This window comes from Rhinatrema bivittatum, chromosome 8 (genome assembly GCF_901001135.1).
Source record: "Rhinatrema bivittatum chromosome 8, aRhiBiv1.1, whole genome shotgun sequence".
Taxonomy (NCBI): domain Eukaryota; kingdom Metazoa; phylum Chordata; class Amphibia; order Gymnophiona; family Rhinatrematidae; genus Rhinatrema; species Rhinatrema bivittatum.
In genome coordinates, this window is record NC_042622.1 from 189,236,838 (window position 1) to 189,254,503 (window position 17,666).

General features: G+C 44.2%; 1 long non-coding RNA gene across 1 annotated transcript; it reads left to right on the top strand.

The window, feature by feature from the left end:
• Positions 1-2,470: 2,470 nt before the first annotated feature.
• LOC115096413 lies at positions 2,471-12,161 on the top strand. Its single transcript, XR_003858063.1, has 3 exons — positions 2,471-2,709; positions 10,297-10,353; positions 12,055-12,161. It is a non-coding gene; the product is annotated as an uncharacterized LOC115096413 (long non-coding RNA).
• The last annotated feature ends 5,505 nt before the right edge of the window (positions 12,162-17,666 follow it).

The window sequence follows — 17,666 nt, forward strand, 5'->3', positions numbered from 1 at the left end:
AAGCAAAAAAAAACCCAACCCACAATGCATTTAGCCGTAAAGTATATAAGAGGTTAAAAAAAAAAACCTCAAATACACATTCAAAATTTCTTATACATACAATGCGGGTAACTACGCTTTCAGGAAGTTATAAGAAAAATAAGGAGGGAGAGAACAGAATGAAGGAGAGGCAAAGAAAAACTGTATCTAAGGAAATGGCTTAACATGATTTCAGGGTCTGCTTTAGCTATTAACTATTGTTCTGCTTTTTTGAATGTGTTTTTTTTTTTTACATTTTGAGAAACTTCCAGATTGCTTTGAAATGGGAAAACTAGGATTGACACAGTTTCTTATGTCCCAAAACCAGACTATATCTTTAACACAGAAGAATGCTTCCAGTTTTGTGTTTTTTTGCTTATTTTTTCTAAACTCTGATCACAAATAATTTAACATCTAGCAGTTAGAAAAACAAAACCACAAATCCCTGAATTATTTCTTTCTTTTTTTTACCTAAATTATGTTATTACTGGGAAGTACCCGGCTACCTAGGAATAATTTATAAAGTGCAGTCAAGCTGTAGTATTGGTCAAAAGGTAAAATTTTACATGAAATTCTCTTCAGTAATTTATGTGTGCTCTTTTACTGAGAGAAGTCACTTTTGTTTGGTTATTGTATAAAATTCCTTTCCTTTGAGAAAATGGCATTTGTCTGATTTTTTTTTCCATGAATAATGGACTGATTCTTATTTGCTTTACCTTGCTTTAGAGATACTCACAGCTTCTATGAAAATGTACTTAATTTACAAAGAGCCTGCCATAAAATTGAATTTCATAAGATGTAAAATAAATGAGTCAGTGTAACTAGAGAGGCTCTCACGTTTATCCTTTGGCAAGAATAATGTACTATAATAAACTACCATACCTTTGAGAGATCCCACTGACCCAATGTTTAGTGGTGTGAGCTGCAAATAGGAGACCTGGTTCATACTTCTGGCATAGGATTCTGCTCCTGAGGCTGATTGGCAGTGCAGGAGAAGTGGCACTCACGACGCTTGGAAGGCTCTGCACGGTGATTCCCAGATGGAAGCCAGAGGGAAAGGAGTACTAACATTACCTACTATTTATCTGAATAATCTGCTCAGCAACAGGGCTGACATAGCAGGGGATCAGACTTTGAGTCCCACTGCCCTCACTGGCCAGCCAGGGATGTCGCAGAGGCAGTGGCCTCAGCCATCGCTCAACAGCAACACTAAGTAGCTGGAGTCAGGAGTCACGGCCGCACGCTCCGAAGGGTTGCATACGATTACGTGACCCATGATTAAGGGCAGGTGCCCACAATGGCCTGTTTAAAGGATGAAAAAGGAATTATAAAACAGGTGTTGGTGCCAGTTCCCAGTCAGGGTGCTAAGTAACTATACTGAAAGAATAAAGGAAGAGGAAACTGCTGGATCCAAAGAATATAAATGATTATGCATGAATCCACAGCATACAGACCCTCCAATTCATATATGAAGCTACGAAAGCAATCGCAGATAAATGTGGAAAAATGTGGTTTTGGCCTCTGTTGGAAACAGGATGCTGGGCTTGATGGACCCTTGGTCTGACCCAGCATGGCAATTTCTTATGTTCTTATATGGTAGACTTTTTTTTTTTTTTTTTTTTTTTTTTTTTAGTAACAAGGATAATTAGCAATTTAAAGAAATCTGTAGAAAGCCAATTAATCTATGGCTTTGCCTTGCTGATGAGGGTTACAGGGCTAACGGCCCAGCCAGCATAAACCAGAGTCTTTTTCGATTTCTCATTTACAGTTGGACACAAGTTTACATTTTAGGCCACACAGCAGCATGCTGGGTCATCACAGCTCATTAAGAAGAAATTAGTGGTGCCGTTTTTTGCCTCCATGTAATGGCTTCCTGTACCTCACAAAAAAAAATTTACTGTAATGGGACGCGGCCTCCTACTTCACCGAATAATTAAAAGGTTGAGTTATTCTTGTAAACAAATTACAACCAACAAAGTGGGGGAGGGGGGGAAGCTGGGGTGGGTGTACAAACGCCTTGCTAATTAGTTGAGATTTCCTTTCTAAGTGCGTAAGTTGCTCCTAATTCAATAACAGTGTAAATTCTCCGGTTAGAAATGCCTCTCGGGAATTGACAGAAAACTAAATAATTGGTATTGTCAGCAACTGCAGCAGCAGCAGCAAATCCTCGAACATTATTGTCTGCCAGCGAACAGGACTGCAGCAATTTCCAAGGAGGATAAATAATAACGGGCTTTAATGAATTAGCAGCATAAATAGCAGGCGGCTGGCGCTCCTTGCCACAGCTCCGGAAGGCCTGATCTTCCAGCTGACTAAAATCAAAAAAATAAACAGGCCCCTTCCACAAGGTAAGCTTTTATCTCATTAGCCTCTATTTAACCACCTACTCTCAGCTACCATAGATAAGCAGAGGTGTGAAGGGGGGGATTTCCAGATTCCGGATCCTTTTTGCTTCCAAGGTTGACATTGGAGGTAACCTGCACCGAGTAAAGCCTGCTTATGACCCAAAAACATAAATGAACAAGGGAGAGGGCCGGAAGTTTTAAACAGCCCTTTCAGTTTTGGGTGGCTGTGTGAATGGTCAGCAGAGCTTGGCGAGGCGGCATGGAGGGGAATGTGTATTGGGCTTGTAGGAATCAAAAGAGGAAGAGAGCAAGGCCTGAACATGGCCTACCAGCCAAGGTGCTGCAGGTGAGCCCTGTGGCAGATTTTGGAAATGCTTGGCACAGATGTGGAGGGAAGTCAGTGGGAGGTGGGTGAGAGGTCAGGTGGAAGACACGTGGGGGGGGGGGGGGGGGGGGGAGATGTGGAGCTGGTGTTGGTTTGCCTATGGAAATTTGTATGTGCATCTATACGGGAACGGTAGAATACCAGAGAAAGCATATCAACTGGGCAGATTGGATAGGCTTTCTACCTGCACATCCACCAGTGTGAGGTTTTTTGACTGTTTAGTGCTGGCAATGAAGAAGTATAACTTCGCTGCCAGAAATACTCCTGAATCTACGTAGTTCTTCAGAGTCCGGAGTAGAGACAGAGAACTCGAGATGGGCAGACATTGTTCCCCTTTACAAAAGTGGAAGTAAGGAAACTGTAGGCTGGTTAGTATGATCTCTGGGGTGAGTAAATTAATGGAATTGCTGCTAAAACAGATGATAAAGCAGTTTTTGAAATTGAGTGGATTGCAAGATCTGAGGCAGCATGGTATTACCAGAGTTAGACTGTGTCAGACAAATCTGATCTTTTTTTTTTCTTTTTTTGACTGGATGAAATTAGTTGGATCAGGGAAGAGTATTACATCTAGTATACTTGGATTTCAGTAAGCCCTTTGACATGTTTCAGCTTAGACAATTTTTTATAAATAAACTGGCCATCTTTGTTAGGGGCACTAAAGTGACCAACTGTTGTTAGAAACTGGTTGAGCAGTAGGCAACGCAAACCATAAGAAATGCAATGCTGGATCAGATCAAGGTCTCCATTGAGTCCGACAAAGGTTAGCCCGGGTGCCACGTACCCGGCAGATCCCAAAAAGTAGATCTGTTTCTTGTTATTCACTCCCAGCTTTCCTTTGTCTACCAGGCTAATAATGTTTTATGGACTTTTCCCACCAGCAAGTTGTCCAAACCTGTTTTAAATCCCGCTATGCTATTCGTTTTGACCACATCCTCTGGCAATGGATTCCACAGCTTCACTGTGTACTGAGTGAAAAAGGAGCGTCCACGAATTCTTTCAAATCTCTTGATTGTTAGTTTCAGGGAGTGTTCCCTTGCTTTGGTATTATTGGAAAATGTAAATAACTGTCCTTTATTTACCTGTTCTACAACTCTTCATGATTTTATACATTTCTATCATGTCTTTCTCAGCCGTCTCCTTTCCAAGCTGAAGAGCCCTCACCTGTGTAACCTATCATAAGGGAGCAATACCACCCCCTCTATCATTTTTGTTGCCCTCCTTGGCACTTTTTCTAGTTCCGCTATATCTTTTCTTTTCAGATGCACACAATACTCGAGGTGCATGCAGAACCATGGACCGATAACAGAGGCAATATATTTTCTATTTTATTCTCCAATCATTTTCAGATCGTTCCTATCATTCTATTTGCTCGTTTTGGCATGCGCTGTCCACAAGGACTCCAAGGTCCTTTTTCCTGGGTGGTGACGCCCAATACAGAACCCGACATTTGTTTATCCGTAGTTGCGATTATTTTTCCCTGTTTGCATCGTTTTGCACTTCTTCACATTAAATTTTATCTGCTATTCAGTTTCACAAGGTCCTTCTGCGGTTCCTCCCAATCCGCTGCTCTTTTGACAACTTTGAAACATTTTGAGTCAATTGCAAATCTGATCACCTCACTTGTCCTTCCCTTTTCCAGATCATTTATGAATGTGTTAAAAGCACACTGGTCCAGGTACTCCACTAACCACTTACCTCTATTTGGAGTGGCGCCTAGTGGTTAGAGCAAATCAAGGAAGCCAGGGTTCAAATCTTATTACTGCTTGTTGTGACCTTGTTGTGACCTTGGGTACTTCACTCTCCATTACCTCAGGTACAACCGGGATAGCGTCCATTAGGGCTACCGGTGCGCAGAACGTAAACGTCATCTATTCAGATCTGAGGGGGATCGCATTCAATGACTTCCCTCAATTTTCTACTGAACTGGGCACCGGCGATCCGGGAGTCACTGTAGGTTCAGCAAGAAATGTTCTCTTAACCGGGGCCCCTGGTCTCCTGTGATTCCACAGCCAAGGTAAAGAGCTGCATAATGTGGCCCTTGCTGTGCAATTGCCTGGTCCTGGCCAGATTTCCACGGGAGAAAAGGCAGTGGAAGTGCTCCTTTCACAGCTCCTCTCTCCAGGGAAGAGAAGTGGAATTGGTGGCAGTGGGGGTGGCGCATGGCTTCACTCATCTTTCCATCAGAAAACAGGAGGACAGAGGTGGCCTTACAGCACCTCGGGTCATGTCACGTCCTCCTCCTCCTCCTTTGCCAGGGCCTGAATGTCGTTCTTTGAGCCACATGTTCAAAGTGTGTGACATTCAGACCCGGGCAAGAGAGGAAGAGGACACAGCCCGAGGTGCTGCAAGATCGCCATCTTCCTTCCTACCTCTGACATGGAGGATGGGCGAGGGGACTGTGTGAGGAAATGGAATGAGTGAGGGGATCAAGGGGGGAGGGATTGTAAAAGGTAAGGGGGAAGGAAGGTAAATCAGAGAGGTGAGGGGACTGGGTTATGTGTCAGGGGTAGCGAACAAGAGAGAGTGAGGGGATGGAGGGAATGGAAGTGAATCAAGGAGAGGGGGGTGAGGGGATCACTGGGGAGGGGGAGAAAGGAAATGTGGTGGGATTGGAGAGAAGGCCAGGAGAAAGTAACTGAGGGACAGTGAATGAGGGGACCTTGGGGCTGGTTGGAAGAGGTACAGAGAAAATGAAGGATCAAGTGAGGGGGGGGGGGAGAGTGCGAGAAGAAAGTGACTGGGGGGTTCTGGGATGGGAGAGTGTGCCATTGTGAAAGTGAGGGAGGAAATGGGGGAGAAAATGAGGAGAACAGAGTGAGTGTGGAGGGTAAGTGAGGGGATCGCCTTGGGTGCAAGTGGAGTGAGGAGAGAGGATTGGAGGGGGTGTATTGGTTTGTGAGGGGATCAAATGGGCTTTGGGAGGGAAGGGGGATAAGGGAAAGACAGGATAGGGGTGAGATGGTGGAGACTGTGGCTTCCTTCCTTCTCCACCCCCACCCCCAGCCCTCCCTCTTTGCTCTCTCTCTCTTCCACCCACATCCCCAATGCTCCTTTTCCCACTTCCCCCCATCCCTGATCCTCTCTTTTCCTCCCCTCCCCCCATTTGCCACATAACTGCTGGAGAAATGTGAAAACCACACTACAGATTTTGCTAACTCTTGTTGCAGAATCTTGAAAAAAAAAACCTGGCTCAGGAAACCAGGGACACAGCTGAAGAGAAGCAGCCAGCTCCAAAAATGGTTTCTGCTGCGGACTGGATTCACATCAAGGCGACTTGCAATGCTGAATTATTACAGTGCTCTCAGGGAAACCTGCTCTTCTCTGCACAGCGCATTTTTCCAACCAGACCATGCCTGGTTCCCTGGCTGGACATCTCACATTCCCTAAACAAAGCTTGCTGAGTCTTTTTACAGCTCATTGCAGAAACCTCTGTCACAGCTTCCCCTGGGCTCTGTGACACCTGAGCCTGGTGCCACATCAGGATCATGTTTTCTTAGTCAATATATACATGTGTAAGTGGGAGGGGGAGGGGGCGCGGGGTGTTCCTCTATTGCTAGCTCTATAGGAGGGAGGCTGAGAGAATAGAAAGTCTCGTTTGCCATCCCTCATCTTTTATTCACAATTAGCGCTCATTCTTCCTTAGCGGAGTGTCTTACCTCCAAGATAAGGATAGAAGCTGCAGTTTCTTCTTCTTTTTGAAAAAGGAAGGTTGCAGAGGGGAAATGTCAGAAATAATTACCCCAAGCATTGACAGGAGGAGCTGCAGCTAGCAGGCCTGATAGCTATTAAGATTGTCTGGGGATTGAATACACAGACCTCAAGCTCTCCAGCTGAAGGACCCTGCCGTTTCTAACAAGATCAACAGAACGGGCAGGACCTGCTTTTCAAGGGCACATTTCTCCCTTATAAGACTTGCCTCCTGAATTGCACTGGCTGCCTAAAAGTGTGTCCTCTTAGGCTGGTGCCATGGAGGCATCTTGAATTAAACGTTCAGCACTAGGAATTGTAGTCGGTTAGAAGAATAAAAGCTTGGATCACTTCAGAGAAGGGCAGGGCTTTTTGCACAGCTGCGTTTGGAAATGCCTGTGAGATAATTTTCACACAGAATGCAGTTCTACGCTCATTAAATGGGCATTGTGAAATCTGCCCCCACGGTTGTATCTGTAAAAGTACAGGCGGAAGCAATTTCACATGTACATGAGAGAGATGCTCCTGGGGCAGGGAATTAATTTATGCGTGCACTTTAGATTTATGTGCGAGTATTGCACGTAAATGTTCAGGCGAATGCCTACAACCGGCTCTCTAGCAGGGGCAAATGTCCCCACCCGTACAGCGTAAAAGGTGAGCGCCGTCCTGCTAACGTTCAAAGAAGGCTTGCGCGCGCCTAGGTCTGCTTCGAAAACCTGAGCTGAAATCCGCGCATACTTTGAGGATTTCAGGCCTAAGCGTGCCATTATGAAATTGTTCTCATTATCTGTGTTACACGCCATATCAACGTCATCCACCACCCCCACCCCCCTCCTTCTTATTTGAGTGCCTTGCCCTTTACTCAAAAACCATGGCCTTAATATGATTTTAACAACAGACCAATCTCCTAACTTCCAGGCTGTGCTTTAAGACAGTAACTTTGAAAGCGGCGTGCGGGCGCACCTGTAATGAGCATTCGTCAACCCCCGCCCGGGGATGAGTCTATTTTATAACGTGTGTGCGTACGTGCACACGTTGTAAAACAGCCTGGCTGCGGGCACATGGGCGCCCAGTCTGAAGCGGACGCGTGCGCCTGTGCGCCCAAAAGCTGCTTCTACCGCGCCGGGGGATTTTAAAAGGGGCATGCGCCAACACATTTGCCAGTTTTAGCAGTTCATTCCCACTTTGCCTGGTTAACAGATAGGTCTTCCAACCCCCCCCCCCCCCTCCCTGGTTTGATAGCCAGGGAGGGGGCTGGAAGACCCTTTAAATCCCTCCGAAATGACTTATTTTTTTCTTTTTTTTTTTGACTTACACACCCGTCCGTAGCGGAAGTAGCTTCAAATGCGCTCACGTGTGCGTGAAATTCAGCTGCCGTTCCTGGTAAGTTTAGGGCTCCCAGGCCCTGACTGCTTTCTCCTGTTCACTGGAGCTTTCAGAGCTATCACAACTGTCCCCCTACTGGCACTACGGCACCATTAGCCTTCATTAACAGCCTTCAGTTCTCTTACTCTTATCCTGACAAGTCCAGTCATTGCAGCAATAATCTTTGCCCCCCCAGCACCACGGATTGCGTTACCCTGCAGGATCAGGTCCGTGCGCACCCTGAGCCTAGGGAGCAAGTATTCTGGTAGGCGATGGCCGAGCCTCCATCTTCACTAGGCTTGCCCCAAGTTTTTTTTTTAATATTCTGCTTTTCAGCACCTCAAAGCAGATTACATTCAGGTACTGCTGGTATTGTCCTATCCCCAGAGGCCTTACGATCGGGGACGGTAACTTTCAAGCCAGCACACGTGTGCACATTTTGCGAGCATTCGTCTCAACTCGTGCCCAGGTACTCGGTCATTTTATCACATCCACGGGCATATGCGCCTTTTTATTTTGGACACTAACCAAATGGCTACAGAGTATTTATTTCTGCCCTCACTGCTCCCACACCAGGATCCTCCCCGGGGGAAACGCAAGGGGAATGTGCAAAGAAACCACCCCTGTCACATCGGGACCTGAGAGGACTCCTTTCTTTCCCCAGTCCTACACCCTGGGAAGTAAAAGAGGTACAAAAGCTGCTCATGGTTCCTGCCCCTAAGAGTATACATAATTTTAGGGCCTCACCCGTGCTAGGCCTGCACCCTGGGGTGGGGTTACACACGGTATTCATAGCAGAGGTGACGTTACGTGGCAGGGTGCCTCGGCGCGCGCCCGGGTCGCGTCAGTATTTACATTCGCGTTTTAGGCACCCCCCCCCCCCCCCGAAATGCCTATGCCCTGCCCCTTTTTGAAAACTTTCGAGACGTGCGCACTGAGCGAGTATCTCAGCAGCTTTTATACAATCTGCTCGGCACGCACGAGCCCAGCTTCTTCACGCACCCCCTAATTAATGCACGTGTGAGGCTTCAAATGCACGTGTGCCCTTCAAATTTTAAGAAAGGTTCATGAATATGTTGACCTTCAAAAGCAAATACAGAAACAGGAGTTTTTGAGCCTAATCAATGAATTAAAGACAAGGTTGAGGCTTTAGTGACAGGAATAAAGACGATCTGAGAGTGAACGCAATAGCCAGGGAGAGTCCAGAAATATGCACACTATAATTTGTTATTAAAAGCAGTGTTACTACTATTGCTACTACTTTTCATTTCTGTAGAGCTTCTGGACAAGCACAAGACTGTACAGGCACATATAAAGCCCTACGTCTGGCTGAAGGATTAAAAACTTTTAAGACCCTGTTGAAAACATGGCTGTTCAAACAGGTGTTTTATTAGACATTGGTGCTCCTGTTGAAGCATTTTCATATTGACTTTTTTGATGTACATGGATTTATTTTATGTTATTTATTTATTTTATTTATTTGTTTATAAATTTTTTTATAAATGTTAGTGATTGTTTGCATATTACTTGCCTATAAATTACTTTTATGCTTGTTTACATGTACATCGCCTAGTGTATTGCTTTAGGTGATTCATAAATATGAATAAAGATATAAGACCTTGCAAGCTCCATGGATCAGCGAGAGAGAAACAATAACATTTTAAGTTAATGGTACTGTACAAACATGAGGCGCTTAATCTTAACCTTTTAACAACATCTGAGAGAGAGAAAAAACATTTTTAACACACTAATGAAGTATTTTAAATATGTTTGATCATTTTTAGATTTCTTATCTACTGTGATTTTATTTTTGTTTTGTTATATTTTATGAATAATTGCTCTTTTTATCATTATTGTTATTTATGTTTTATATATGGAAACTGTTGTGATGGCCAGTCTGAACGACGGTATACAAGAGCTTAATAAATAAAATAATTTTATTTATTTATGTAGTTAAGAGACAAACAAGACAAAGAGGAGGCTTCAGGAACGTTATATACAAAATATTGTTTAAAATTTAAAAAATGTTATGATCATGGAGAACCAGGGTGTAAGATTTGCAAGCAGTCTTAAAAAGTGGGTTTTTAGGTGGGATTTGAATACGGCCAGAGAGAGAGAGAGAGACACCATGATGTACCAACTCAGGAGGTCTATTTCAGGCATACAGGCATAGCAAGATGGAAAGCATGGCCCGGGGCATTGGTCTTGGAAGAGAACGGCACAGATAAGGGCCGCTTTCCCAATGAATGGCATTCACAAGGAGGGATGCACAAGAGAAGAGAGGTGAGAAGGAAATACAGAGGGAAGCTGGAGAGCCGAAACAGCTTGAACTGTGTGTGGAAGCAGATGGACAGCCAACGTAATCACTTGAGAAGTCATTGAGTAAAACAGTGCAGGATCCCAAGCCTCATTGGGCCTTATTCAATGAAGAGGTTTTTTTCCTTCAGCACTCAAGAGGGAAAATGTCTCTGAAATTCTTCCTTCTCTTTATAATAGTGGATAATGTGGCAGTTACTCATGACACGATGGGATCTCAAAATGAAGCCCTTACAGGTCTGTATCTTTTGAATATGTACGGCAGCCACAGATTAGTATGTTTTAAAGTGTGTGCACCAGCAGTAGCAGCAGCACTGGCAATAAAATTTAATGATATACTTTAAGTGGAAAATCTTCAGAAGAGAGAATTAAGCACACTCTCAGCGTGACTTCTGGTGTCCCTGAGTAGCTGCAAAGAAATATAATCATTGGGAATTAGGAACATTATGTGGTAGAATAATTGGAGCGATTCCAAAGACGTTAATGTTAAAGACATTAATATTGTTGCCTGGTGCATGATGCTTCATTAACATATCTTAATTATCATAAATTTAAGTCTAAGAATCCAGAAATATTGCAGTTTGTTTTTTTTAATTTAACTGGCTGTGAGAAATATTTCTATTAATGTAGTGGACTAAAGCCACAATTAAGCAAACAAAACAACAAAGACTGAATTTGTACTATATAAATATTTATTTTAAATACAGTTGTTGTCTTGGTATGGCCTTAAGAATAAAAGTATCAACTTCCAATCCTCAAGTGTTGCAAAACAATCTACTTTTCAGGATATCTACAATGAATATTCTGGTATAGTCTTTGTGTACTATTGCATGAATGATACTATTGGCATTGTGGATAACAGTGGATACACAAACGCAGACTGGAGTGTACTATTATAAGGTCCACATTGTGAACTTAAAAGTTGTCAGTTAAGGGGCATCAGGATGATGGGACTATTGGATGTGTGTTTGAAATACAGGGGACACACCATAAGGCGAGACCAATAAAGCCCAAGTGAGCAAGGCCTCACTTGACAAGCTTTACTGTGTGCCCAGTTGTTGGCAGTCTAGCAATTTCAAGACACTGTAAAGTACGGGAAATCCACAGATCACCTGTGGTCTATGGCATTGCATCAAGAAGTAAATTGGGTAGACTAGAAGCCCTCATACTCTCTGAGAAATGTGGTGTGGGCCACCATCTGGTGGTAAGCAATATTTATTAATGTACCATTAAGAACTGAATTACTGCCAAGGTTAACAAACATCACCATAGACAATGAGGTTAGCACCAATAAATATGACTTACAGTGCAATGGAATCCATGGGTCATTGTCTTAATGGAAGCGTTGATTGTACCATACATCCAACTGCCTCTGTGCATCTCTTCATCCCCTAACAAAATATGGAATAAAAGTTGCTAAACCTTTATGAAATATGCAGAGAATCCAGTCATGAAGAGCAGGTAACTAACCTTAGGCCTGCCACCAATGTTTTTATGAACAGTTCTACAACCCATTCATTATGCTGACAGGCTTTCCCAAAGTTAATTATTAGATTGGCTGTTCAGACTAAACAGCAAACTACCTGTGAAATCACAAATGAAGCAGGCATTTGTGTGAATGGTAAAGACACTTCTGGAAATATTTACGATTAAGAAATGCATCCGCAGTTATTTAAAAACTCATGTTGAAGAACCCTCCAATTTTCTGAGTCAACAATGCACTTTTTTCAGCAATGTGTGTGTGTGTATGTGGGATGGGAAGAGATGGATAATACAACCCTACAGATAAAAATAGAAATTCACATTACAGCAGTGTCTAATCAATGCATCCAGATAGCTCAAATAATGCATGGCCTTTAACTCACTGAGATATCAATATGTGAATAAAATAAATAATAGAATAATAAAATGTGAATAAAATAATATACATTTTTGTAGGCTATGATACCATTTATGGAACTAAGACAAGAAAAAGACATTGCAGTACATGAACTTGCGAGACCACACAGGTTCCTTTCTTCACATTTGTCATGCTCCTGTGCTACACCACCTTTTGGCTGATGCAAGAAAAGATATCACAATGTATGAAGATTCCAGTTTTCTCCAGGATCAATAGAGTATAACCCCCTCTTTGGGAATCTCGCAGAATGCAGGGGCTCTTGTCACTGGGGTCAGGCCTGCTCCTCAAACTCTCTGTTTCCTCACGGTTCACACCAACACAGTTCACAGCAGGCCCCAGGGTGCTGGGATTAGTTCAGGCGGGGAAGAGGATAAAGGGCCGGGGGCCCTGGGATCACCGTATTGGGTACCAACACAGTCTCTTCGTCTCTTTTGGTTGCTATCTTAGCTGTACTCGCTGTTCTGATGTCCTTACTTTAGGGCACCCCTAACACTCAAGGACACTCTGTTGGCGAGTTCAATTTACTGCAACCAAAAATGCTTAAAGTCCAATTGACAACAAAAATGCTCCAGATAATCTTCCCACAAAAATAAATAGTCCAAAAGTTCCTCTTACCTTACTTCTATTAGCTCAGTCCATGTCCCTTTGTGTGGCAAGCACTAGGTAAAGACCCAGCACTCTCCTGAGTGGTAGGGAGTGGCTCCTAGTGGAGCTGGGGATCTTCTATCTATCTCTTTCACTGATGGTAAAAACTGGACTTCTGGCGGTAAAAGTCCCAAAAGGTGTACAAAATCCAAAAATCTCTCCGCCTTCTCTGTGGAACTGCTAGCAAAAGAATTCCTCCCAAAACAATACGAATCAAAACTCTCTGCAAAAATACTACTTTTCTTCTTCTCTGGTGTTCACTGCTGTGCCTCCTTAATTAGGCAGAAGCAATCACCGAAGCTTATGCTGACCTCCCAAGGCAGGGGTGACAATCCTTCTCAGGCAAAAAAAGCAGGATTCCAAAACACAAAAATCTCACAAGGAAAACACAACAGCTCTTCTCACAAACTCCTTTTTTCACTCCTTCAAAACAATCGCTTCCAGATCATAGGGTACTGGCCAGGGTAGAGTCTCTTCCCCTAGTTCCAGCCTGGGGCGCAGATTGGGAAATCTCTCTTGCCACTCTCCTTCTCTTCCAAACTCTCCAAAAAAAAAAAAAAAAAAAAGTAATTTCACCTGTTTCAGGCTGTGGGGCCCAACAATGGAGAGATCTCCAAAACTACAACTCAAAGTCAAACAAAACCCACAAAAAAAACCACACTGCTCCTAATGCATACCCTGCTTTTCCAGTGCACTGATGACCAATCCAGGCAAGCTTCTGTGGAGGTGCCTGCAGGGATGATCTGCAAACTACAAAATCCTAGCCTTAAGCTTAAGATAGGGACCAACTGAATAGTAGAGACCTAGGGGTTCTCTATAATAGCTACGAGAATTTGGCACTGGGCTATAAACATCCACTCATGATCCTTGGCAAACTTGCTGTATAAAGTGATTAGAGTTTTCTAAAAGACAGATCGGAAGTTTATGAAGAGGCTGCATGCTTCAAAAAATAAATATATATAAAAGTCTTGGGTCAGTCGGTCAGTCGTTCGGTTGGTCATGCTTTCATATCTGGCCACTAAGAGGTGCCCGGAACAGTGGAAGGGGCAATGTGCAAGGACAATATGCTTTGTTTGCAAAGCACTGTCACAAACACACTCACAGACACCCAGATGCGTACACACATGCACACAGAGGCAGAAACCACACACACACAGGCTCCCCCAAACATACACAGGCACATGCACCCACCCCCACAGGCTCACGCGCATAGGCTGTTAGTGACCAGACAACCCGGGCAACATCAGGTAATGTTCATTAATATGCTCTGTTTGCGAAGCCCTGTCTCTCACACTCCCACAAACAGGGACAGGCAGGCATAGGCCCATAAGCTTGCACAAGCATGCCAGATTGCACAAGTGCACACACAAGCTTTTGTTAGTGTGTAGAAGCACCACAAGCTTTTAAAAACATACACAGGTTCCCACACATGAACATACTGGATTGCATGCACACACAGACTCGCATACCCACTAACAGGTCGATCCAGTAAAGTGTGCTCCATCGGAGCGCACTGTCACCCTGCTCTGGACGCGTGTTTTCCCTTACCCCTTATTCAGTAAGGGGAGGAAAACACGCGGCCCACCCGCGGCACCTAATAGCGCCCTCAACATGCAAATGCATGTTGATGGCCCTATTAGGTATTCCCGAGCGATCCAGTAAGTAAAATGTGCAGCCAAGCCGCACATTTTACTCTAAGAAATTAGCGCCGCCCAAAGGTCGGCGCTAATTTCTTCCGGCGCCAGGGAAGTGCACAGAAAAGCAGTAAAAACTGCTTTTCTGTGCACCCTCCGACTTAATATCATAGCGATATTAAGTCGGAGGTCCCCAAAAGTATAAAAAAGTAAAAAAAAAAAAAAAAAAAATTTTTGAATTCGGCCCGCGGCTGTCGGGCCGAAAACCGGACGCTCAATTTTGCCGGCGTCTGGTTTCCGAGCCCGTGGCTGTCAGCGGGCTCGAGAACCGACGCCGGCAAAATTGAGCGTCGGCTGTCAAACCCGCTGACAGCCGCCACTCCAGGCCAAAAGGAGGCGCTAGGGACGCGCTAGTGTCCCTAGCGCCTCCTTTTCCTCGTTTGCACCGCGTCGCCTAATTTAAATACTGGAGAGTGGGCATTAGTCCGCTCTCCCACGGACTTTACTGGATCGGGCTGTAAGGTTGCAACTGGCTCTAGATTTTCAGGTTGAGCCAGTCTTGGTTTTACCTCATTGCATGCTAGGATTTATTCTGATCTCCCTATTGCATTCCCTAAGAAAAGCAAGACATGCAGTGGAGTAAAACTAGGACTGGATCAACCTGTCCTGAAAATCTGGAGCCAGTTTGGCAACCCTAACATGCACACACCACAGGAAGGAAGGCACAAGCAAACATAGACATGCAAGCACGCAGACAGACAGACACACACGCACACACAAGCTAATATAGACCAGACTACCAGAGCAACGCCGGTCACTTTTTTTCTAGTAATAATTATATAAAAGGAGTCCATCTTTGTCCACAGGCAAAACAACTCTCCAAAGAAGGGGCAGAAAATGATCAGCTTTGGCTCACTGGAAGAAAATGGGAATCTCTTGGACAAGGTTGAAGACCAGCAACACTGGGGCAGTATTTTCAGAGAATGAAACCTCCCCCCATTGCTTTCTATGGGAGGCAGCAGTTTCAGGCTGCAGAATGTTGGCAAGTGCTTCATTCCAAAACCCCCTCCTCCCAGCAGCCTTGCCCAGAGCAAGCAAGGCAGATAGAGGCAGGGAAAATAAATGAAGCCATTGGCAAGGGATAGCGTGCTCCTCTCCCCCTGCAACTGTAGCATCCCTTTCAAAACACACAAACACCCCCCCACATGCAAACACAAATAGTTTTATTACTATTCATGTGCATAATGTGTATGTAAGCGCAGGTAGCCTCCTCTTCTACACTTACTTTCTAAAATATGATTTTATACCAGAATGGTTTCTGGTCACTGAGCAAATCGGGATATTGCTTTTAGTTCTGCTCTGGTCAAGCTGCTGGGGTGGGCGAGACTGGAACGCGTGCCTCCTTTCCACAACTTCTAATTGCCTCCCATAGGCACCACCGTCCTGCCAAAGGCCACGCTACTCCTCCCCTCTTCTAGTTCTTACCCCATGGTTGCAATAAGTGAACATGTTGCAGCACATGGAGAAATCGTAATGAAGCATAGCATGTACCACGTCTATAAATGTAAAAATCTCATCATCCCCTTTTACAAATCTATGTTGGAGAGCAATTCTGAAGTCGTGCATTGGCGTGCTCTTCCCACTTGTTTTTCTGGATAGTTTTCTTACATCAATGACATCACTACCAAAATACTGTATTTCAAATTCACAAACACTCTTATGATGTGTTTGACACCTTATGCCTGCAACCTCAAAGACAGACCTTATATAGTAGTCATGGGAGTTATGTATCTTCACCTTCAGTGAGAATTTATTGCATCCTGAATGAGACACTGCTGCCTAACAGGATGTTACATTAATGACCTCTCCCTGAGGGCAACAATTGTCTGCAAGGGTGTTATGGATAAGTATAAAAGGACGTTTGCTTTAATATTATAACTTTATTAGTGAAAGGTGCCTGGTGTGAGCCTGTGTGCACTTGTGTGAATTTGTTGCCAGAGGATGTGGTTAGTGCAGTTAGTATAGCTGTGTTTAAAAAAGGATTGGATAAGTTCTTGGAGGTGAAGTCCATTAACTGCTATTAAATCAAATTTACTTAGGGAATAGCCACTGCTATTAATTGTATCAGTAGCATGGGATCTTCTTGGTGTTTGGGTAATTGCTAGGTTCTTATGGCCTGGATTGGCCACTGTTGGAAACAGGATGCTGGGCTTGATGGACCCTTGGTCTGACCCAGTATGGCAATTTCTTATGTTCTTATGTGCATGTTTGCGGTATCTTGTGTGTCCTGAGCACTTGTGCAAGCTTGTGTGCGCGTACCTATGCCTGCCTGTCCCTGTGTGTGGGAGCCTGAGTGGCAGGGCTTCACAAGCAGAGCACATTAATTGTCCTCTCCTTAATTGCTTCAAGGCTTTGATGAAGTGCTGGAGCCAGGATTTATCTAAATTTGTAAGCCTTTTAGTAAATGTCTCTTTAAACAAAGGCTTTGTTCCAGACTCTTTGAAGGCTGCTGTAGTTCACCCAGTCCTAAAAAAAAAGAGAGCACTGATATGAATGATTTAAAAAAAACTACAGATCAATTTCAAATCTTCCTTTTCCATCTATAGTCCTTGAAAAACATAGTTATGATCTAGTTACAAATGTTTTTGGATGACCAAAATATCCTTGATCCATTTCAATATGGTTTTCGAGCTGGGCAGAGTACCGAAACCCTTTTGCTCTCTTTGGAGGTCATTTATCAAATCACGTCAGGGCCTTATCGCTTGCGATAACGCCGAAATGCACGATAAATACCGCAGCACAAAATGTGTTTGAAAATTTGAAATTAATAGTCAAGTAGAAGGAGTTTGGGCAGGATTAATGGAAATTAGGGTGTGCTAACGCTGCGTGCGATAGACTATCACACATTTCATGGGATTTATTGCGGGAAATAACTACACTTTTTTTTTTTGGAGGTATGGTGAAAAAAGTATTTATCGAGGCCGATATCGCGAATCGTGCTAATATCGCGGCGAATATCGCACGAGATACAAAATGGAATAACAGACACATCTACCAGGCTTTCCTGGCCCAATAATAACACCTGTTAGTACCCGGTCTACCTTCCTAAAGCCATATTGTTTCTGGCAAATGTAATTATCGCGGCATACTGGATGCTTCGGGAGGCTCGCCACAGATGACGATAAGCAGAACAACAACAACCTCAAGAACAGCCAAGGCCTGTTCCAAGCCCTCCTAGGGAAGTAGCAGCAGCACAGGCAGAGCCAGGGGTCCTGCGGGCTCAGGGCTCGACCCAGCAGCTGGCACACAGGCGGCCACGGTGCAGGAGATACAGAGAGCACATCTTTCCTCCACGAACATCCTTGCTGGGC